The sequence below is a fragment of the Leucoraja erinacea genome, chromosome 15 (genome assembly GCF_028641065.1).
Source record: "Leucoraja erinacea ecotype New England chromosome 15, Leri_hhj_1, whole genome shotgun sequence".
NCBI classification, from domain to species: domain Eukaryota; kingdom Metazoa; phylum Chordata; class Chondrichthyes; order Rajiformes; family Rajidae; genus Leucoraja; species Leucoraja erinaceus.
In genome coordinates, this window is record NC_073391.1 from 2828706 (window position 1) to 2853239 (window position 24534).

Here is a 24534-nt window from a genome sequence, read left to right on the forward strand (position 1 = left end):
GAGGAAACATCTTCACTTTTGCTGCAAGCATAATCAGAGAAGCCTCGTCTTCGTTTACACATTATCACAAAGTATATGCTATCACAGTTTGCCATGCCGTCAAACTATATGTTGATAGTTTTAACATGCAAGGCAAGGCAAGGCAACTTTATTTATGTAGCACATTTCATACACGAGGCAGACTCAAAGTGCTTCACATAAAAACATGTCATACAATAAAATAAAATGAAATAAAATAGAAGAATTAAAAGAAAAGAAAAGCAAAATTAAAAATGCATTATAAAAAGTGCAAAAGTTAAAAGTGCAATGTAGTTCAGATTTAGCTGAAAGCTAAAGTAAACATAAAAGTTTTCAGTCTTGTTTTAAAAGTGGTCAAAGTTGAGGCAAGTCTTAAATCTTCAGGAAGTTTATTCCAGCTATTTGTTGCATAGTAACTAAATCCTGCTTTCCCATGTTTTGTATTTACTCTGGGAATCACTAACAGATTGGTTTCAGAAGACCTTAGCGGTCTAGAAGGCTTATATAGTGGAAGCATGTCAGTGATATACTTTGGTCCTAAACCATGTAGTGATTTATAGGTGAGCAGCAGGATTTTAAAATCAATTCTCTGACATACAGGGAGCCAATGTAAGGATTTAAGAATTGGTGTAATGTGTTCAAATTTTTTGGTCTTTGTTAGAACTCTAGCAACAGCGTTCTGAACAAGTTGTAGCTGCCTGACAGTTTTTTTAGGAAGACCTGCAAGGAGACCGTTACAATAATCTAGCCTGCTATTAATAAAGGCATGTACAAGTTTTTCTAAATCTTGAGCTGACATGAGTCCTCTTAATCTTGCTACGTTTTTGAGGTGATAGTTGGCTGATTTTGTTACTGATTTGATGTGACTGTCGAAATTTAAATCTGAATCCATAATGACCCCAAGATTTCTGGCTTTGTTTGACGTTTTCAGGGTCAGAGAGTGTAGGTGTTGGGTTACTCTAATTTAATTGCATGTAATTACCCCCCATTTGTATGTCGTTGGTTCCCCACAAATCCAAAAGTAAGAGATGACTTCTGAGCTGAAGGTCTGACCATGAAATCTATCTGGATCAAGAACTGATAGTCCGACCATGAAATCTATCTGGATCAAGCTTACCACCAACTCAATGCTGATGATAAACAAACAATCCTCCTTCACCCCCACCAGCAACAAAATGTTTTTCACTTGACTCTACCCACCTCCTCAGTTGCTAGCTTGGTCAGAATCAGAATCAGCTGGCTAACATCATAATATTAGCGGCCTGTCGATAATGTCAATAATAATTGCACTACAAGACAATTAAGACATCTACGCATCTTTTTAACTCCTCTCATCACTGTGACCATCAACGCTATTGACCACTATTATAGCACATTTACCAATACTATATCTCCACACCAATTCATTGTGCTTAGCTCACACCAATAAAATGAACTTTAAAATGAAAGCAAATCGCAATTTCCACAATTCTATTTCACCAATTATGTGGCTCCAGCACATCTTCGAATAAAACAATTTTAAAAGCTTCTGTGATCACCACAAGTCAGGCCTGGAAATAAGCAATACATGGCTTGGAGGGACTAAAGAGCATGACCCACTTTCACGACTTAATTCACCACCTCTGCCGAGTTTGCCCTTGACTCATATTCGCAGCATGGTCGTCACGAGGTCGTAGGAAGTCGTAGGTAGGTCATAGCAGGCCGTGATGCTAGTCGTAGGTACTTGTGGCATCAAGTAGGTCGGGGCGTTTTTCTAGCCTGATGAAAAATGTCCACGAGTAAAAACGGTTGTGAATTAAGTCGTGAAAGTGGGACAGGCCCTTTAGATCTTTATACTCTTGCTACAGCATTTAAAAGAACTCTGAAAGGATTTAGCACAAACGTAATCGAAACATGTAATACAGACAAGGAAAGGCAAATATATATTTTTAATTACATATTCAACCAACTAACGTTCTGAGTTAAGCCTGGAGCTATGTGTGGTAAATCTGTCAATATTGCGGATTTAATAGACAGGACATAACGTCTGAGTAAATACATGCATAATGAGCAGCAAAGATTTTTAAAGGAACGTTAATGTCAGATAATGTTTTTCTTATCATTACTTAGTTGCCGGGTTAGAACTTTCGGTGCCTGACTAGAAGATCTGGTCCTCATCAAGATATGCTAAACGTGACCATTGGTGTCTTGGTAATGAATCCAACTCATTAAATGACATCTTGGAGAAGACAGAGTTACAGAGAAAGGTTGAACAAGTTAGGGCTTTATTCTTTGGAGCGCAGAAGGTTAAGGGGGGACTTGATAGAGGTTTTTAAAATGATGAGAGGGATAGACAGAGTTGACGTGGAAAAGCGTTTCCCACTGAGAGTAGGGAAGATTCAAACAAGGGGACATGGCTTGAGAATTAAGGGACTGAAGTTTAGGGGTAACATGAGGGGGAACTTCTTTACTCAGAGAGTGGTAGCTGTGTGGAATGAGCTTCCAGTGAAGGTGGTGGAGGCAGGTTCGTTTTTATCATTTAAAAATAAATTGGATAGTTTATATGGATGGGAAGGGAATGGAGGGTTATGGTCTGAGCGCAGGTATATGGGACTAGGGGAGATTATGTGTTCGGCACGGACTAGAAGGGTCGAGATGGCCTGTTTCCATGCTGTAATTGTTATATGGTTATATGGTTAAGATCCAAGAAACAGATCAGATCACAGCGATTATTAATTTATGGTTATGCCAAGAAGGTTCCGTCTTATAACAAAAGACGATAACGGACAAGCAAGTGTTTACGATACTAATAGTTCACCTCTTTGCTTACATACAAATATGAGGGTTATTTTCCTGACAAGCAAAGATAGCAGAAAAACACAGAGGTTGGTGCTGAAGATGCATATTTCTTTTCATAATTCAGCATCTCTGAGTCTCAAGCCCAATTCAAATGAAGTTCACATATTTGTGTTAAACAATAAACTCATTACATAAAGTTACGTTTCAGCAAATCTCCTTTAATATTGTGCCTTTCAATTTAAATCTATGTCTTCTAGTAATGCACACTGACGGCCAACCCGAGCGATGACTCTCACAACTCCCCCCTCAGCCTACAACACTCCAGAGGATTTGTGGAATTCCCTGCCACAAAGGGCAGTGGAGGCCAAATCACTGGATGGATTTAAGAGAGTTAGATAGCGCTCTAGGGGCTAGTGGAATCAAGGGATATGGGGAGAAGGCTGGCACGGGTTATTGATTGGGGACGATCAGCCATGATCGCAATGAATGGCGGTGCTGGCTCGAAGGGCCGAATGGCCTCCTCCTGCACCTATTTTCTATGTTTCTATGTTTCACAAATAACATATGGTGAGCGTTTGAAGGCACTGGGCCTGTACTCACTGGATGACGGGGGACCTCATTGAAACTTACCGAATATTGAAAGGCCTGGAAGGATGTGGAGAGGATGTTTCCACTAGTAGGAGAGTTTAGGACCAGAGGTCATAGCCTCAGAATAAAAGGATGTCCCTTTAAGGAGGAGATGAGAAGGAATGTCTTTAGTCGGAGGGTGGTGAATCTGTGGAATGCATTGCCACAGAAGGCTGTGGAGGCCAAGTCAATGGATATTATTAAGACAGAGATTGACAGATTCTTGATTAGTAAGGATGTCAGGGGTTATGGGGCGAAGGCAGAAGAATGGTGTTGAGAGGGAAAGATAGGTCCGCCATGATTGAATGGCGGAGTAGACTTGATGGGCCGAATGGCCTAATTCTGCTCATAGAACTCGTGAATTATAAAGTTGCAATATCATTCCATGAGATACTGGAACTAATGCCGTGATACTTTGCTATTCTTTTTTTTTTTTTTTTTTTTTTTTTTTTTTTTTATTAGCAGTACAGTAAATCACATTAATACATCGCATATATCTTATTACATTATGTTGTACCACTTCATTTTTTGAGCTTTAAAAGAGAAAGAAATAAAAGAAGTAAGAAAAGTAAGCAAGAATCGTGAAGGTGCAGGAAACTGTTGGGAGAAAAGAACCCCTTAGGGAAGGAATTAGAGAAGGAAGCAAAGAAAATAATTAAGACCCTAGAAAGAAAAGAAAAAAAAGGAAAAAAGGAAAATCAGTCGCTCTATTGTAACACAAAATACTTTGTTATTCTTAACATGAATCTCATTCACTGGGATACAATGTGTTTATTATACATTTGTTTCAAACCAGTAAGTGGGGCCAAACTGCATTCAAGGACATCACTTCTGTATGAATCACTAAAGGACCTGTCCCACTTGGCCTTCATTTGCGCGCCATTTACACGACCTGCTAGCGTGAGGGCAGTGTGTGGGTAGCGCGGGGCGGGCTCATGGAGTGGCGTGGAGGAGTGTGGACTTCATCCTGCACTAAATCATCGTGACCCACCGGCCTGTCGTGTAACTGACGGTCTAAGTGGGACAGGCACAAGACCTCCTGTACAAATAATACCCATATCTCTATTAAAAAAATAACAACACAAACATCATCTTTCATTTATTTAGAACTTTCAGCAAAAAAAAAGACTAAAAGTGCTTCCCATATAGCACAATCAGAATCAAGGAAACAAATACTGGTTGTATGGTCAAGAACTTGGTCAAATATGGATTTTAAGGGAAAGAGGAAGTTGGGTCTTTTAAGATATTGACAAATATCGTTCAAATTCTATAAATAACAAATGAAAATAATTTGACACTGGCCACCTGGGTCAGTAGGAGAGAAGATAGTGGGGCATAACTTAGAAAGGGGCAGTCCGGAGTGCAGATGCAGGTGGACTACTTCATGGAGGCATTAAATGAGTGTTGAGATATTTAAACTGGATGTTCGCAGAGATGGGATGGATAAATGGCGAGGGCGTTAAATGAGGGCTCAAATCTACATGGGTTTGACACTCAACTAAGGTCAGCCATCGTCCTCCGCTAGTTCCACCGTTGAGGTCTTGGTTGAATTGGCTCTTTGTCAGAGACCTCCCCCTCGACCTTACCGCCAGGGGTGGCCCTACCAGGAGCATTGCTCCAGACGGCATCGCTCTCAGGATCTCAGGTCCACACAAGCTTCTCCACCATGACAAGGTGACACAACGGCTGGGAAGGCGGATGAAGGCCGCAGCAGGAAAGGGTCTCCGGTCGTCTTGGACTCCATGCCACTGGATCCCGAACCAGATCTGCCCCGGACCGTGGGGTGGCTGCCTGTGCACCAGTCTCCCCACGTTAAACAAAGTCACACACAGGCATCCTCCATTTAGCACCCTGGAGGGGTGAAGGAAAACACCAAATGCAAACCTCCACTTCCTTGTGGCTATTACCTTATTCAGGAAAGGCGAAGACTGGATCATGGCGGAATATGTGGTGGAGACCACCATTTGGCGGTCCAATGGGTAGGAAGGTGGACCCAACAAAGCATCGTGGACACAATGTTCATGCAGAACACTGGTGGCCATCCACTGTATCCTGTCTATCGCCAGCCGTCTTGACTATGTCTTGCCACTGGATCCAGATAGGCGGGGACGAGAGGGTGAGGCTGATGATTTGCGCAACTCTCCCTCACTTTAATCCAAGTCCAGCGCAAGTCATGACTTCAGGACCCGTTCCGCCTAACTGGGCGAAGCAAGATCACCACAGGAGCACGTGCAGCTGAGAAGAAGCGCGCTGCAGAAGCTCCGAGGAAACGCGGCGCACACAAGACTCGAGCCAGTTTAACTGCAGCACCCACCCAACAAGATTTAGTAGGAACCAGGGCAATTATTTTAAATAGATGGTGCTGGGTATATGGAACGAGCTGCCGGAGGATGTAGTTGAGGCAGGCACAATAACAGCATTTGGACAGGTACATGGATAGGATTAATTAATGCATTAATGCATTTCGTTGTCTCTGTACTGTACACTGACAATGACAATTAAAATTGAATCTGAATCTGAATAGGAAAGGTTAGAGGGATATGGACCAAAGGCAGACAGGTGGGACTAGTGTAGATTGGGTATCTTGGCCCACATGGGCAAGTTGGACCAAAGGACCTGTTCCAACCCCTTATGACTCGGTCTGAGACTGAGACAACTGCAGCGGCAGTGGAATTTGTACAAGGTGGCAGAGAGGCGGAGCATAACATTGTTATCATATGTGTGAAATGTGAAACAAAGCCACAAGCCTGCAGTTGAAAAGGTAATTCTCCCTCCTGCTCCCACCTCCACTTCAGCAGCAGACCGAGACTGCGACTGAGGAGCATCTGGTGGTTTATTCTTCATCCCGATCTAATTCAGGGAAGATTAGAACTTGAAACAGACTTGAAACCCAAGATACAATCTGGTGAAATGATGAGTTGTAGAACATTTTTAAAAACTGAATGCAAATGAATTATTCAGCAACAAAGGAAGTTGGGACAATAATAATAACAACTCACCAAACTAATAACTTCTTGCCGTCTGTCAGTTTCCTGGTTCTTGAAAAAACCCAAATGTTTTGTAACATGTTTCAAGCATAATTTGTTTCCCTTCTGCCAATTAAAGTTATCCAAAACTCCAGAAAGGCTCTTTCTTTTGTTTATGAAACTTTCCATTTCCGGAGTCGCAGCTACCTCGCACACAATAACGCCGAGATCTTAACGCATCGATTAGCTTTGCTGTTTAAAGTGGTTCCCAATCAAGTCACTGCAGACTAGCTGGAGACAACATGCTATGATTGTAGTGCATTGTGTTTGGACGTAAAATACTTCCCAGTTGCCAGCTGGAAAAAATTATGAATCCAACCAGAAATCCCCTCCAGTGAGAGGGGCTCCATTTATGAATCATAGTGCAGACAACTGAGGTTTGCTTTCAAATCCGACTGGATGCACAAAAACATTTAATTTCCTGGAAAACAGACGTTGTTAGAGGTAGTTATGTTTGCGTCTTTGAATGGAGTTATAGGCAAAGCAATGAGGGATATTTGGTTGGTTGTCCAGCCATGGGTTCTGTTCAGACGCAGCTTGCTGGGCAAGATAGGATGTAGTGTGGGGCTGACCCATCAGTGGAGTGATAGGACTTGCCAGAGCTATGCGTGCACTATTTCCTGCTTGAGACTGGGCATCTGACCAGCTGCTCAGACTGGAAGGAAAGATCATTAAGTGTTGGAGTCGAGAGACATTTCCCTTTCCTATTGGACTCGTTAATCAATGCTTTGTTGGCGTTTGGTCCTGGTCTACGGCAATTAGCTGCTCCACCCATACGCTCCTGCCCGGTCCCTCAGGTCAGCTGGTCAGCTCCTCCTGGAGGTACCGAGGTCTAGTCGGAGGCTCAGAGGGGATAGAGCCTTCTCTGTTGCTGCTCCGGCACTCTGGAACACCCTGCCGTTGCACATCAGACAGGCCCCCTCACTGTCCATCTTCAAGTCCAGTGTTAAAACGCATTTGTACTCCCTGGCTTTTGACCATGCCTGAGGCTTTGCTTCTGTTTGTGGTGTTTTTGATGTTTCTTTATTTTACCTGTCTTTTCCTACTATTTCTTTTGATTGTTATTTTTGGTGTGTATTAACTTTTTTGTCAATGATTAATGATGTACAGCACTTTGTTGCAGCTATGTTTGTTTTTAAAGTGCTCTATAAATAAAATTATTATTATTATTATTATTAATTAGAGTGGAGATGTACGTTTTCGGCAAAGGGGAAAGACAGGCTGCAGCAAATTGACTAGACAGCAGAGCAGTATTTCAGCCAAGCTCTCAAACTCATGTGTGGTGGCCACACTTGGAGGTAGTCACCCATCTCATCATCAGCATATCAAAGCCTCTTCCTACATTATAATGCCCTCCAAGTTGCATTACATCATCCAGGCTGATTGAGATGCAGCTGTACAATATAAGTTTCCTCAGAGTTTTGGCTCAGTGAGAATAATAAATATTATTTTTAATTTTGGAGCCAACATTCTGTGGAAAGATATGTAGCACCCTTGCAGAAAACAAGGCAGCCACTGTGATCCCCCAGACTTACATTGCAGTCAGAGCAGAGGACTGATTCAGGCAGAATATTTTAGCCTCAGGAGAACCGTTTTACACCGCTGCCTGCCAAAATGATGTTTTTTCTCAAAAACAGCCTCGAAGCCTCTATTTTGGTCACTTTAGATTATTTTCTTCAGGATTTGGATAGTGGTCAGCGTCAGGAGCAAGCACCAAAGAGTCAAACAGGGATGGGGACTAGGTAGATAGTGTTGGGAAAGTATCAGCCAACGGTCTTACCAAACAGGCAGGAAGTTTAGTTTAGTTTAGTTTAGAGATACAGCGTGGAAACAGGCCCTTCGGCCCATCTAGTCCGCACCGACCAGCGTTCCCCGCACATCAATACTATCCTACACACACTAGGGACAATTTACACTTATACAAAGGCAATTAATCTACAAACCTGAACGCCTTTGGAGTGTGGGAGGAAACCGAGGATCTCAGAGAAAACTCATGCGGTTGAGGGAAGAACGTGCAAACCCCGTACAGACAGCGCCCGTAGTCAGGAAAGAACTGGGGTCTCCGTCGCTGCAAGTGCTGCAAGGCAGCAACTCTACCGCTGCACCACCGTGACCACCCTAGGCTTTGTGGCTTAATGCTATCTGCAGGCTTGGTGGATGAATGCAGGAAGATGATCAACTGACGTACAGGGTCAGAGATGGCATTCAAATGGGGTGGGTACATAAATAGCTACGTGGTAATGACAGGAGATCGTATGCTCTGGTGGATAAACATTGTTGCCAGCGATTGACAATGCCAATCCCCCAAAGATGTAACATCTGCCCCAATGCTAAGGTTGAGGACCATTGCTCAGGATGGAAAGGAACATGGAAAAGGAGGCGAAGAAAGACACAAAAAGCTGGAGGTCAGGCAGCATCTCTGGAGAAAAGGAATGGGTGACGTCACCTATCCCTTCTCTCCAGAGATGCTGTCTGACCCGCTGAGTTACTCCGGCTTTGTGTGTCTACCTTTGGTTTAAACCAGCATCTGCAGTTCCTTCCTACACTTGGAATAAGTGGCGAATGAGTGAATTTAGTGTTTTATGTAGCAACTAATGACATAGGTAGGACCAAGGAGGAGGCTGTACCTAGTGATTATAGGAAGATAATTTTACAAGCAACTTCTAAGGGGTGTGCGGAGCAGCCTTGTTCATTCAGATTTAGATTAGCTTATCTTCTCCAGAGTAAGTAAGTAAGTTAAAGCCCTGTCCCAAGGTGCGAATTCATTCCAAAAGCCAAAAAACTCATGGTAAGCACGGAGAATGAACGTAGCGGGTACGTCGGAGCTCGGGGACGTCTCTTAGCGCTAACGGCAGGTACTCGGGAAGACGCGATAACGGCAGGTAAGCTCGGAAAGATTTTTCAACATGATGAAAAATGTCCACGAGAGCCCAGAGTACCGACGAGTGGCCATTACCGTAAATCTCCGAGTTCGAATCAGGGCAAACTCGGGAGAGCTCTTGGAATGATCTCGTACCGTGGGACAGGCCTTTAAGTAAATCATTTTATTTAGATAGCACTGGCATTGAAACCAGAGTGCAATGAAAGTTCTTGTTTGGACAAAGCTCACAAAGTAAACAGTATACACACAACAATAAATACAACACCAATGCAGATTACAGTAGTAAATGCCTACTATGTTCTGTGTGCTGAAGCAAAGCAAGAATTTCATTGTCCTATACACGGACACATGACAATAAACTCACTTGAACTTGAACTTGAACTTGAAGGCCTCCACTGCCTTCTGTGGCAGAGAATTCCACAGATTCACAACTCTCTGGCTGAAAACGTTTTTTCCTCATCTCAGTCCTAAATGGCCTATCCCTTATTCTTACACTGTGACCCCTGGTTCTAAACTCTCCCAACATCGGGAACATTTTTCCTGCATCTAGTCTGTCTCAAAGGGCCGAATGGCCTACTCCAGCACCTATTTTACTCTGCTTTGTATGCTTCAGACTGAGGGACATGTATATTCTTTACAGGCAGGTAGGAGTTTGACATGGCATCATGTTCGGCACAGCCATAGTGGGCCGAAGAGCCTGCTCCTGAGCTGTACTGTTCTGTGTTCAATGTAAAATATATTCTGAACAAACTATAGCATCAAGAAATTAGGACTCCAGGAAAAGAGGCCCACCACCTGGGATTCATGAAAGTAGTTAAGGATTACCTCGATGACAAGAAAAGGCATAGGTTGTGAAAATTAGTAGTAACTCTGAGGACTGGGCAAATTGTAGAGGCCAAAGGATGATGAAATGAAATTAATGAAGGGAGAAAATGAAATAGTGAGGGCAAACTGGGAAGGAATATAAAATGAACTTCTATATATACTGTATGTAACATAGAAGATAGGCACAACAAGCTGGAGAAAGTCAGAGGGTCAGGCAACATCTCTGGAGAGAAGGAATAGGTGACATTTTGGGCTGAAACCCTTTCTCAGACTGCATCGTCTACATTTCCTTGATCATCATCTGCTTTGATCTGTCATTTTCACACTTTACCCTTCTTTGGACCGAGAGTCAGGGGAAAGGGAAAGGGAAGGAAGATGTTGGCAAAGATAACTTCAACCCTCAGAAGCTGTGACTAGGCAATTTAAAATGAGAAATTAAAATATATATATATATATATATTGTACGTTTTCATAGCAGAAATCATATCACGCACACAAATACGAGGACAAAAGGATCTCCAGACAAAACAGGCATAGGGCAAACTAATGGAACTAAAGATCAACAGGTCTCGTAGAGCTAATGTCCTAGGTTTTAAAACAAGCTGGCTGCAATTTCTTGTGAATTTTCAAAGTTTCCTAAATTCCAGAACGCCCTATGATAGTGAAGAATTGCACATTGAAGGGAAATAAAGTGGAAAACCATGGACCTTAAAACTAAACCGTAACCATATCCTTAATACCTGTTAGAGGAATTGCTGGAGTCCACCTTAAAGAGGTTGCAAGGAGATACTTGAAAAAATCTTAATATGACTGGACAGATTCAACGCGGTTTACCAAAAAGGTCATCATGTATCACACATTCACTGGAGGTCACTGTAAATATAACCAGTAGAAGTATCCCGATAGCTAGCAACATGGTCCGTGATGATGGAATGGCCCTCTTCAATCCCCTTGTCCACTGAGCCCACCATCTCCCATCATCCCTCACCTGAGGGTGGCCTGTGTTTTCACCAGTGTGTGTATTGCTGCTCTGTAGCCAATGCACAGTGTAGCGATAACATATCAAAACCCTAGCATCTCACAAAATATCTCAACAATAAAAACCCCAGCATCTTACAAAAGTGACACATCTGACACAGAAGGAGACATCGGCTTAAGGTGAGATGGGGAAGATCTATCACAAATCCGAGGGGCACATTTTTTACACAGATGGTGGTGGGTGCATGGAACGAGCTGCCAGAGGAGGTCGTTGAGGCAGCTACTATAACAACATGTAAGGTACACAAAATTGCTGGAGAAACTCAGCGGGTGCAGCAGCATCTATGGAGCGAAGGAAATAGGCGACGTTTCGGGCCAAAACCCTTCTTCAGACCGATGGGGGGTGGGGAGGGAGAAGGAAGGAAAAGGGGAGGAGGAGGAGCCCGAGGCCGGCGGATGGGAGGGTGGGAGGAGACAGCAAGGGCTATCAAAATTGGGAGAATTCAATGTTAATGCCATCCGGACGCAAGGTCCCCAGGCGGAATATGAGGTGCTGTTCCTCCAATTTCCGCCGTCAGAAAACATGTAACAACATGTACATTGTTTGGAAAGGTTTAGAGGGATATGGGCCAAACGTGGATGGGGCAGCTCGGTCACCATGGGCAAGTTGGGCCGAAGGGCCTGTTTCTGTGCTGTATGACTTTAATGAGACCATAGGTTCAATTTGTGCTAAATCTATGAAAACAGCTATCTAGCTGCATGGAGTAGGACAATGACTAGCTTCAAGCAGGGAAAGTCTAATCAATTATCTTGACATTCAACCACATTTACATCATCAGGTCCTCCACAATCAACACCGCAAGGGTCATGGCTGACCAGAAACATAACTCTACCAGACTAATAATGGCTAGAAGAGTTCAAAGTCTAATAGTGTTGTTGTGTGGTGAGTGACTCACTTCCTGATGTCTCATGGCCATTTCATTTCCTTCAAGGCATGTCAGATTTCCGATGGAATTGTCCAGATCAGTACAGCATCAACAACACTTGAAATTCTCCACCCCGAGTGAAGCAAGGCAGACCATTTGAATAGCACTCAACTCAAGCTGAAACATTACCCATTCCTTCTCTCCAGAGATGTTGCCAGACTCGCTGAGTTACTCCAGCATTTTGTGTCTGTCTCCAGCACCCCATACTGTACATACATCTGCTGCATTCTGGTGCACAGCTGTAACTTAGCTAATAGTCCTGTCCCACGGTACGAGTTCATTCCAAGAGCTCTCCCGAGTTTAAAAAAAATCAATCTCGTGGTAAGCACGGAGAATGAACGTAGCGGGTACGTCGGAGCTCGGGGACCTCTCTTAGCGCTAACGGCAGGTACTCGGGAAGACTCGCTAATGGCAGGTAAGCACGGGAAGACTCGTGAAGATTTTTCAACATTTTGAAAAATGCCCACTAGAGCCCCGAGTACCGACGAGTGGCCATTACCGTAAATCTCCGAGTTCGAATCAGGGCAAAGTCGGGAGAACTCTTGGAATGAACTCGTACCATGGGACAGGGGTTTAAGGGTCTTGGACAGATCCCCCACAAATCCACAACCTGGGAGAGAAAGCACATGTGTACAATGTCATTCACAAAATGGTCCCTTCACTAACGCAGTGGTGCAGCAGCACAGTTGCTGCCTTACAGCGCCAGATGCCCGGGTTCGATCCTGACAACGGGTGCTTGTCTGTACGGAGTTTGTAACCTCTCCCCGTGACCTGCGTGGATTTTCTCCGGGATCTCCGTTTTTTTCTCCCTCACTCCAAAGACATAGGTTAATTGGCTTGGTATAAATGTAAATTGTTCCTAGTGTGCGTAGGGTAGTGTTGGTGTGCGGGGATCGCTGTGTGTGCACACACTCGGTGGGCCAAAGGTCCTGATTCCACGCTGTATCTCTAAACTACATTAAACTATCACTGGGTGAAGATTTTGCAGCTCCTTTACTCCAACTCAGAAGAACATTTATCACAGCAGCTCATGAAGGCAGCTTGGCACAGGAACCTTCTCAGGGACTATAGATGCTCAGGTTGGCAGCAACAGCCCTGTCCCTTGATTTGTATACATGGAAAAAATCTACAGCATGACCCAAATGGCCATCATTGCAGACACCCATTCTATGAAGAAATGACCAGTTATCAGAAGAAGGGGAACTGATCTTTGTTTTGTACCCCCATCCATAAAGTAAATTACCAGTGATTTTTAATAGTTTCATATTCAATTGTCTGAAGAAGGGTCTCGACCCGAAACATCACCTATTCCTTCTCTCTCGAGATGCTGCCTGTCCCGCTGTGTTACTACAGCTTTTTGCGTCTATCTTCGGTTTAAAGCAGCATCTGCAGTTCATTCACACACATTTAATAGTTTAAGAAGGAGCTGCAGATGCTGGAAAATCAAAGGCAGACAAAAGTGCTGGAGAAACTCAGCGGGTGAGGCAACATCTATGGAGTAAAGGAAATAGGCAACGTTTCGGGTCAAGACCCTTCTTCAGACTGATATAGGGTGGTGGGTGGGTGGGAAGAAGAAAGGAAGAGACGGAGCCAGGGGGCTGAGGGAGAGCTGAGAAGGGGAGGAGAAAGTCGGGACTACCTGAAATTGGAGAAGTCAATGTTCACACCGCTGGGGTGTAAACTACCCAAGCGAAATATGAGGTGCTGCTCCTCCAATTTACAGTGGTCCTCACTCATGGAGGAGGCTCAGGAGAGAGAGTTTGGATTCAGAATGGGAGGGGGAGCTGAAGTGGTGAGCCACCGGGAGATCAGGTTGGTTATTGCGAACCGAGCGGAGGTGTTGGGCGAAGCGATCGCCAAGCCTACATTTAATAGTTTGTTTGCTTTCACTTTCATTTCAATTAAATTGATTCAAGTTTCAGGTCACATGGAGGAATGTGAACAGCCTATTTGCAATGCATACAATAAGCGGTCTATTTGCTAATAAATGGCAGGAGCTGCAATGATTTCCCAATTTTCATATTATAATAATAACACGTATATAGTTGAATGCCCTTTTGTTTCAGGAAGCTGGTGATTGCTGCAGTATAATGGATAAAGCAAGGCTTTTACAAACAGAAATGTGTTAATGACCAAATTACTTGCATGTTGGAGAACAAATGTTCGAAAGGGCGCAGGGCAATACAGCATTATTCTACTCCGACACACCCTGGAGATTTATCTTGTTCATTTCAGGGGGCAGGTAGTTCTGGTTAACAACTGGTCTGAAAGCAAGCATCTGATAGTCTGCCTCTCACTGGATCGATACACATGACTCTGAATTGATCTTCCAGTAATTCTTTTTTAAATTAAGTGTGAGGTGTATCTGAATGTAACTTGCAGAACCAAAATAAATGAACCTTGTAAGGCTTAAAAAAACACTATCAGAAAAATTGCTGCTGAAACAATTTTAGTCAACGAGTTATGGTCCAGAAGGCACTGCCTGAAAGTATGGTGAAAACAGATTAAAGACTGAAGAGAATAGGTGGAGTATGTCAGTAGGAAGATGAAACAGGTAATGGGATGGCTAGAGAATAAAATTAATTACTCAGGTTCCACCAAACGTATGCTGGTGCTACACTGCTTTATTGGGTGATTCAATAGACTAGACTCACAGACCAGGGTTCAATCCCGACTACGGGTGCTGTCTGTATGGAGTTTGTACGTTTTCCCCGTGACCTGCGTAGTTTTCTCCGGGTGCTCCGGTTTTCTTTCACATTCCAAAGACGTGGAGGTTTGTAGATTAATTGGCTTTGGTAAAAATGGAACATTTGTCGCTAGTGTGCGTAGGATTGTGTTAGTGTGCGGGGATCGCTTATTGGCGCGGATTCAGTGAGCTGAAGGGCCTGTTTCCGCTCTGAATCTCTAAACTAAACTAAACTACAGGAGTTTGTAGTAAGTAATTTAATTTACTAGAGCATGATCACAGTATGGAGAATCCAAAAGTATGAAAATGAGTAGATCAGTTAACAGCTAATCTGTTTCAGGAGACCGGTCTGCTATTACATTCTCTTCTCACTGGCCCTTATGCGTACATTTTCTTCAGCACAAAAAAAATGACCAAGCACTTTACCAAGATAGTCTTTACAAGAGGATTCATTTTATCTTGGAACAAGAACTGGAGCGGAAAGTGCCAAAGCAAACTGCTTTTAGATTCAAGGCCTCACTTAAGCTCACAATGTTGACTCTAATCTAAGGCCGATGGAGATATTGTGGAGGGCAAGAGTCATGTGTCCCAGATAGAACAGACATTCTTACTTGCAGCAGCACAACAGAATATGTAAACATACACTGTAACCAATATAATGAACCAGACAAAATCCATACACACACATACATACACACACACACACACACACACATATACATACATACATACATACACACACACACACACACACACACACACACACACACACACACACACACACACACATACATACACACACACACACACACACACATACATACATACACACACACACACACACACACACACACATACACACACACACACACATACACATACATACATACATACATACATACATACACACACACACATATATATACATACACACACATAGCAGATGTGGGAGACCATACAACTGATCTTGTGTCTCACAAGGCCAATAGTATTATTTTTAAATTTTATCTGGACAAAGATGATATTGACCACTGCTTCAACTCATTAAGGATTGCAAGTTTAGGACTTGGTAAAAATTGCATGTGCCTGGAATGATATTCACAGAATATAACCATTTATGTTAGCAATATTATGCTATGACAAGATGTCCATTTTGTTCATCAATCTGAAAAGGGTCCTGACGGGAACTGTTGCCTGTTGATCAATGTGAAGCAGGGTGGTGATCCAAAACATCACCTGCCCATTCCCTCCACAGATGCTCCCTGACCCATTGAATTCCACCAACACTTTGTGTTGTCATTTATGTCAGAAATTCATTGATGCTGAAGCTGAAATGTTGCTGGTTAAGACACGGAATCGAAAATGATTAAGAGGAATATCTTGAAGGAGGGTAGACACAAAAAGCTGGAATAGCTCAGCGGGTCAGACAGCATCTCTGGAGAAAAGGAATAGGTTATGTTTCGGGTTGAGACCCATCATCAGACATGAAACACCATCTGTTATTTTACCAGGGCTGCCAACATTGGGTGAGAGTTGGGAGTGAGAAATTGCGAGAGGCCAAGCCCGAGGGAGCATAGCAATCGGGGGGGGAGGGGGGGGGGGGGGGAAGGAGGGTGTCCCTCTCCCATTGGTATGGAACATTTACATTTTTCAAATTGAAATTGTGCAATATGGTGCATACTGTAGCGAGTCTTTTAACTTACACTTGAATGCAATATATATGCTTTAAATTGGATTGGAGCGTTTTTGAAAGGGGGGAGGCTGTGCAATCACTGATCACTGGCCTTGGGGGTACCTGGTGAGGGAGTGGAGCAACCGAGTGGGGAGAGGGTGTGGAAGAAGGGTGTCCCTCCTCCCAGGGTAGGAAAGTATTTTTAAGAGGTAACTTTTTAAGGGGTAACTTTATCCACACAAAGGGTCCATATGTGTCAATTGGCCTGTACTGCCTTCTGTGGCAGAGAATTCCACAGATTCACAACTCTCTGCGTGAAGAAAGTTTGTTCCCATCTCAGTCCTAACTGGCCCCCCCTTTATTCTTAAATTGTGACCCATGATTCTGAACGCCCACAACATCGGGAACATTTTTCCTGCAGTTACAGTAAGTGAAAATCTAGCAGGCAAGCAGGATGCTTTCACCAACCACCCCCATTTGAAGTCCACTATCTTCCACCGTATCTACCCAGTGCTTGGTACTTACTTCCAGCAGCCACTGGTTGTCCTCCAGGATGCACCGAGCCACAGCCTGATCCATGCCGGTCACCTGGGCGAATTCAGCCAGAGACTCTCACGGCAGCGGCACAACGCTTCGACGCCTCCGACGGCCCGGGACTCTTGCACTGAGGCTGCTCCATGGCCGGAGCTGCAGTGAGCAACCTGCCAGCCCGGCAAACACTCGCCAGCCCCACTCCCCGTCCACATCTGTCCCCGCCGCTGCTTCTGCTTCCAACACCCGCGGCCCATGCAGTTGATATGAGTTTTGACATTTTCGTTGATCACAGAATTTCTCACAAGAGAGCGAGAGAAATTTGTGATCAGCGTGAGAATTTGGTGAAATGCGTGAATCTCACGCTCAATGCATGGGAGTTGGCAGCCCTTTTGTATGAAGTATTTTTAAGAGGTAACCCTCTCCCCCTCTCCCCCCCCACACAAAGGGTCCTATGTGTCCCCTGCACTGCTCTCTGTGGCAGAGAATTCCACCTCCTTCCCAACCTCTCTCTCCCCCTCTCTCTTCCCCTCTCGTCCTCCCCCCCCCCCCCCCCCCTCTCTATCTTACCCTGTGACCCATGTTCTGACCCCTCTCAACTCGGGAACATTTCACTCTCTCTTCTCTCTCCCCCCTCTCTCTCCCCTCTCTCCTTCCCACCCACCACCATCTGAAGTCCCTATCTTCCACTCTCCCGTGCCCTCTCTCTCTCTCTCTCCTGGTTTCCCTCCAGGATCACCCTCCCTCCCTCTCCCTTCTCTTTCCCCCTAACTCTCTTGCCCCTCTCTTTCCCCTAACTCTCTCTCCCCCTCTTTCTCTCTCCCCCCTCTCGCTCTCCGATGGCTCCTCTCTCCCCTCTCTCTTGCCCCTCTCATCCCCCCTCTCTCTCCCCCTGAGCTCTCTCCCCCCCCTCTCCCTCGCCACCCCCTCACCCTCTCCACCTCTCTCGTCCCCCTCTTCCCTCTCCCTCCCTTCTCTCTCCCCTCTCCTCTGCAGTTGATATCTTTTCTCTTTCTCGTTGATCACTCTATTTCTCTCACTCTCCGAGAGACACACTTGTGATCAGCGTCTCCTCTCTCTGGTGAAATGTCTCTCCTCTCATGCTCTCTCTCTTGCCTCTCTATCCCCCTCTCTCTCTCTCCCTCCCTCTCCCCCCTCTCTCTCCCCCCTCTTTCTCTCTCTCCCCTCCCCCCTCTCGCCCACTCGCCCCTCCCCTCTCTCTCTCTCTCTCTGTGTCCCAGTCTCTCCCCCTCTCTCTCCCCCCTCCCTCTCTCCTCTCTCTCTCTCTCTTTTATCACCCCTCCCTCTCCCCTCTCTCTCCCATTCTCTCCTCCCCTCTCCTCTCTCTCCACCCCCTCCCCTCTCATCCCTCTTTCTTCCCTCACCCCTCTCTCTCTCTTCCCTCTCTCTCTCTTCTCCCCCCCCCTCTCCCACCCTCTCTCTCCCCTCTCCCCCCCTACCGCTCTCTCCCCCCTCCTCTCCCTCTTCTCTCTCACCATTCACGCCCCCTCTGTTTCTCCCCTCTTTCTCCTCTCACCCCCTCCCCTGTCTCCCTGTCTCATTCCCCTCTCTCTCTCTCCACCTCCCTTTGAGAGTCTGTCCCTTCGGCACAGAGACTCTCACGGCAGCAGCAGCGGCAGCGGCGCGACGCTTCCGACGCTTCCGACGGCCCGGGACACTCGCACTGTCCGGAGCGCTCCATGGCCAGAGCTGCAGCCGAGCGATTCATCAGCCCCGCAAACACTCGACAGTCCCGGCTCCCCGCATCTGTTCCCGCCGCTGGTTCTGCTCCCATCCCTCCCGCAGCCCCGGCTCTCCAACACCCGCGGACCAGGCAGTTTATCCGAGTTTTGAAATTTTCGTTGATCACAAAATGTCTCACCACTGAGCGTGAGAAATTTCTGATCAGCGTGAGGGTGTGAGAGTTTGCTTGAGGGCGTGAGTCTCACGCTCAAAGCATGAGAGTTGGCAGCCCTGATATTACTCTACCGATGCTGCCTGACATGATGTTTACTCCACCACTCACTGGTGCATCCATATGTGGTTTCAGTTCAGTGAAGTTGATACTTGTACATTTGACTTCCAGTCTGATAGTATTTACCAGTAAAATCTGGACCATAGATTTACTTTGTAAAGTGTTATGGGCCTGTCCCACTTAAGCGATTTTTCAGCGGACTGCTGGCAACTGTCAAGTTGCCGGCAGTTGCCTGAAAAACCGGGAACTGGAACGGTGACTGTCAGAGTGGAACACACACACACACACACACACATCGCAAAGGCGGGGGCCAGAACAAGCGGGGGAGCGCTGTCTAAAACATTCCCATGGTGCAAAGCCAAGGTGATACAGACACACACCGCGATGAACAGGAAGGTTTGCGCTGCAAATAAGACGGCTAAAGCACAGTGTACGGTAAGTCCTTTAAAAGAGGGGGGGAGAAGGAGGGAGAAGGAGGGAGAAGGAATGGAGACAACTTTTAAGAAGCCAGAGATACACGGCTGTGAATCTCGGCGGACATTAACATTACCGGTCGGTTACCCTTGGTTCTGAAAACTACTACTACTTTTTCCCCCCCAATGAGCCAATGAAATTTACTGGTCAGCACCGGCTACAACCTATGAGAACCTTCGGCCTCCTGGAGACCCACTAGGACCTCCTGCCGACCCACCTACGGCACGAGAATTCTCGCTAATCACCATGACGACTTCATTCTAGTCGCTGCTAATTTTTCAACATGTTGAAATGGCGAATGTTGAAAACTTTTCGGTGACCAAAATGAGGCCACATCTAGTTCCCAAAATGTGGGAACTCCTCACGACCACGAAGGCGACTCCCCGGCAAACCAGCCGCGAACATGTGGCGACCATGCGGCGACTGCATAGTCTCCTGCTGTCGCCTAAAAATTCGCCTAAGTGGGACAGGCCCATTAGGATTATGGGAAGGAATTCCATCTTCGTAACTACATGCTTCAAGAACACCACTGTGGTTTAGAAATCTTAGATGGAGACATCAGAAGGAAGAGGAAAAAAAGAGATGTGATATTCAGCACATATACACCTTCAATACATTGTGTTAGCCACAACTGAGTTTTCAAAGTTAATAGGGAACATCTGATGAGAAGCTCTGGCCTTGTTTGTTGCTTTACTGGCAGCAGAGGAAAGATGCTGGAGACAAGGAACTGCAGATGCTGGTTAATACACAAAAGGGCACAATGTGCTGGAGTAACTCAGCAAGTCATGCAGCATCTCTGGAGAACATTGGTCGTCGACATTTTGGGTTGAGACCCTTCTTCAGGCTGATTGAGGAGGAGGGGGTTGGGGGAAGAGGGCTGGGAAAGGGGGGAGAGCTGGGCAAAGCATGGCTGGTAATGGTGGTCACAGATGAGGGGGGGGGGGGGGGGGGGGGGGGGGTGGGGGGGTGATGATTGGGCCAAAGGCCAGAGATAAAAACAGGAGGTGTGAGACAGGCTTCAAGAGTTGTGAATTGTGAGCCCAGAGGGAGGAAAATAAGTGGGGGAGGGGATCGGAGGGGTGAAATGTGGGGGGGAGAGGGGGGGAGATGCTTTAATATCCATTGAATTCTTCCATTTTTATAACGGGAGGTAAAACAACAAAAACAGACTTGGTTGGTAGTCCCCTTTCTACGGAGTTTAATGTTATAATAGAGCGATTGTTCCTATTTTCTTTTTCTTTCTTTTCTAGGATCTATTTTCTCACTTTACTTCCTTCTCTAACTTCTTTTCTAAGGGGCTTTCTTTTCCCAACACTCTTGCACTTCACGACTCTCGCGCACTTTCTTTACTTTCCTTACTTCTACCTTTTTCTTAAAGCTCAAAAAAAAATGAAGCGGTACAAAAAATGTATTAAGATATATGTGTTGTGTAGTATTGTAATTTACCGTACTTCTAATAAAAATAAAAAAAAAAAAAAAAAAAAAAAAAAAAAAAAAGAATTCTTCCATTTTAATTCTCAATGCTGCATTACAACCAAGGTGATAGCAGCACAGCATCAACCAGGTGCTGAACAGTGGAGTATACGATTCTCTTGGTAGAGTGGTGATGTCAGGCAGAGGGTGTAATGGATATGTTGATGGTTTCAAAACTGCAGCATGCATTACTCATTTACCCTGTAAATGGAACAAGCTGTTTTGTTCTCAAGCGCAAGTTATATCATTGAGATCTCAGAGGAGAACACAAAACAGAATATTGTGATTCTCACACAAGTTATTCTGTGTGAAACTATTGCGAAACTGCGACACTGTTTTGCAGATGTACTCAGTCATAGATTGAGCAGCCCTGGAGGAGCACACTTGAGGACAGTGTGGACACGATGATGTCGGAAATTCGGACAATTATGAGGAAGACGAGAAGTTTGTAATGTGCATATTATCCAATGTCTACCCAAAAGATTATACACTGGGCAATCAGGATGGGAAAATAATCCAACATGTTCTGAGAGGCAATAAATAGATTTATCATGGTGTTTAGATTCCATGCCACAGCTAAAGTAAACATTGGGGGTTGTAAACTAAGCTGATGGCAATAAACCTCATCAGGGTGGTGAGTTTAATTGCAGACATTTGTTAAGACAAATCGTGGAGAGGCTTTCTAAATAGCAGGGAACATAAGGTTAAAGTTAACACTGTGCAAAGGCAAGGAGGAAAGGCTATAGAGACATTGAACATAGATGAATTATTTTTAAAAATGTAGGATCCACAAGTGGCCATTGTGTCGTAATAATATAAAGATGCAGCGGATGTTGCAAATCTTTAAAACGCTTTGGGTTCTCTCAGAGCGTTTCCCATTGAACAACAACCTGGCTCTCAATGTCAGTTATGGGCCTTTTCAGCGGACTGCCGGCGACTGTCAAAGTGCAACACACACACACACACAAACACATCGCTTCCTTCACCAGCCCGTGTGAATTGTTTAGGCAGCGCTCCCTCCGCTTGCCCTGTCTAAAGAAATCACACTGTGCAAAGCCAAGGTGTTACAGACACGCACCGCGATGAACAGGAAGGTTGGCGCTGTAAAAAGGCGGCTAAAGCACAGTGTATGGTAAGTCCTTTAAAAGAGGGGAGGAGGGGAGTGAAGAGGGGAGAAGGAGTGGAGACAAATGTTAAGAAGCCAGAGATACACGGCTGTGAAGCTCGGCGGACATTAACATTACCAGTCGGTTATCATTGGTTCTTAAAACTACTGCTTACACTTTTTTCTTCCCAATGAGCCAATGACATTCATAGTCAGCACTGGCTACAACCTACGAGAACCTTCGACCTCCTGGCAACCCACTAGGACCTCCTGCCGATCCACCTACGGCTCGAGAATTCTCGCTACTCTCCGTGGCGGCTTCATTCTGGTCGCCGCTAATTTCACAACATGTTGAAAAATTCACGGTGACCATAATGAGGCCGCGACTAGTTCCCAGAATGCGGGAACTCCTCACGACCATGAAGGCAACTCCCCGGCAACCACCCGCGAACATGTGGCGACCATGTGGTGACTGCAGTCGCCTAAAAAGTCGCCTGATTGTGGACTTTGGATGAGGAGCCATAAACCCGGTCTATACCTGTTGTATGCGACGGTTGATGGGGTGGAAGGGAGGACAAGGGGGACTCTGTCCCTGTTACGAGTGGGGGCATGGGGAGAGAGAGCGGAGCTACGGGATATAGAAGAGATCCTGGTGAGAGCCTCATCTATAGTCGAATAGGGGAGCCCCCGTTCCCTAAAGAATGAGGACATCTCCGATGCCCTGGTGTGGAACACCTCATCCTGGGAGCAGATGCGGCGTAGACTAAGGAATTGGGAGTAGGGGATAGAGTCCTTACAGGAAGCAGGGTGGGGAGAAGTGTGGTCCAGATAGCCATGGGAGTCAGTGGGTTTATAGTGGATGTCGGTCAGTAGTCTGTTACCTGCGATGGAGATAGTGAGGTCAAGAAACGGTAGGGAGATGTCGGAAATGGTCCAGGTGTATTTGAGTGACGGATGGAAATTAGTGGTGAAATGGATGAAGTCAGTGAGATTTGCATGGGTGCAGGAGGTGGCACCAATGCAGTCGTCAATGTAGTGGAGGTAGAGTTCGGGGACAGGGCCACGATACGCAGCGAACAACGATTGTTTGACGTGAAATCATTTGCTCTTTCAGGCAAAAACACTTCTTTGACAGATTCCCTGTACAGTATCGTGTTCTCAAAGTAACATGAATACATTTTGCTTTATTCCTGTACAATTGAACTTGAACTTTCTCTGCTTAGATGGTGCGACAGTGCTAGTGAATGAGGCACTTTTATACCTATTGATGACAGCAAATTACACCAATGAGTTTATATTGCCAAGTAATCTTTCATTTACGTACAGCATTTTACAGCAGAGGTCATAATCTATCCATGTAGCATTAACAAGATTTGTATTGTTTTTACTTGGATCACTTCTGTATGAGCCAGTGATTCAAGTGCCAGACTAGGACATCAATATGTAATCCACTTTACTCTCCTTGATATTTTAACGTTGCAGAGTCATACAACACAAAAGTTGCTGCCTTACAGCGCCAGAGACCCGGGTTCGATCCTGACCACGGGTGCTGTCTGTCTGCAATTGGTATATTATCTATGTGACCACGTGGGTTTTCTTTAGGTGCTGCAGTTTCCTCCCACACTCCAAAGACGTGCAGGTTTGTAGCTTAATTGGCTTCTGTAAATTGTTGCTGATATGTAGGATAGAACTAGCGTACGGGTGATCGATGGTCGATGCAGACTCGGTGGGTCAAAGGGCCTGTTTCCACCTCTAAACTAAATTAAACAAAGAGACAGGCTCCTCGACCCAACTGGTCTATGGTAAGTGTAGGAAGGAACTGCAGATGCTCGTTTAAATCGAAGGTAGACACAAAATGCTGGAGTAACTCAGCTGGACAGGCAGCATCTCTGGAGAGAAGGAATGGATGATTTTTCGGGTTGAGATCCTTCTTCTGGGTCAGGGGATTGGGCAGTATTATGAGATAAAATGGAATCAGAGACGGGAAGACTGGTGGGAGAAGTGGTAAGGGGGAGGTGATGGAGAGAGAGGGAAAGCAAGGGCTACTTGAAGTTACAGAAGTCAATGTTCATACTGCAGGTTGAATTTGCACTGGGCCTAACTCTGACAATGGAGGAGGCACAGGAGAGAAAAGTCAGATTGGGAATGGGAAGGGGGAGGTAAAGTGCTGAGCAACCAATGGTCTATGGTGCCCAAGCTACCAATCTGAGCTAGTCTCATTTAACCTCTAAATCTTTCCTATCCATGTCCCTGTCCAAAGCCTTTAAATGTTGCTATTGTACTTGTCTCAACTACTTCCTCTGGCAGCTCATTTCATACATGACTCGCTCTGTGTGGAGAAAATTTTTCCCTCTGGTTCTTATTAAATATTTCCCTCACTCTGGGAAAAAGCCTGTGTCCGTTCCCCATATCCATGTCCCTCATGACTTCAACCACGTCTATTAGATCACCCCCTCAGTCTCCTAGGCTCCATCAATGTCCTAGCTTGTCCAACCTCTC

At 45.3% G+C, this 24534-nt stretch overlaps 1 protein-coding gene across 4 annotated transcripts in view; it reads right to left on the reverse strand.

Moving 5' to 3' along the window:
* The window catches only part of plce1 (phospholipase C, epsilon 1), a 503016-nt gene that overhangs the window by 440376 nt on the left and 38106 nt on the right, over positions 1 to 24534 (reverse strand). The gene's annotated exons all lie outside the window — the stretch shown is intronic.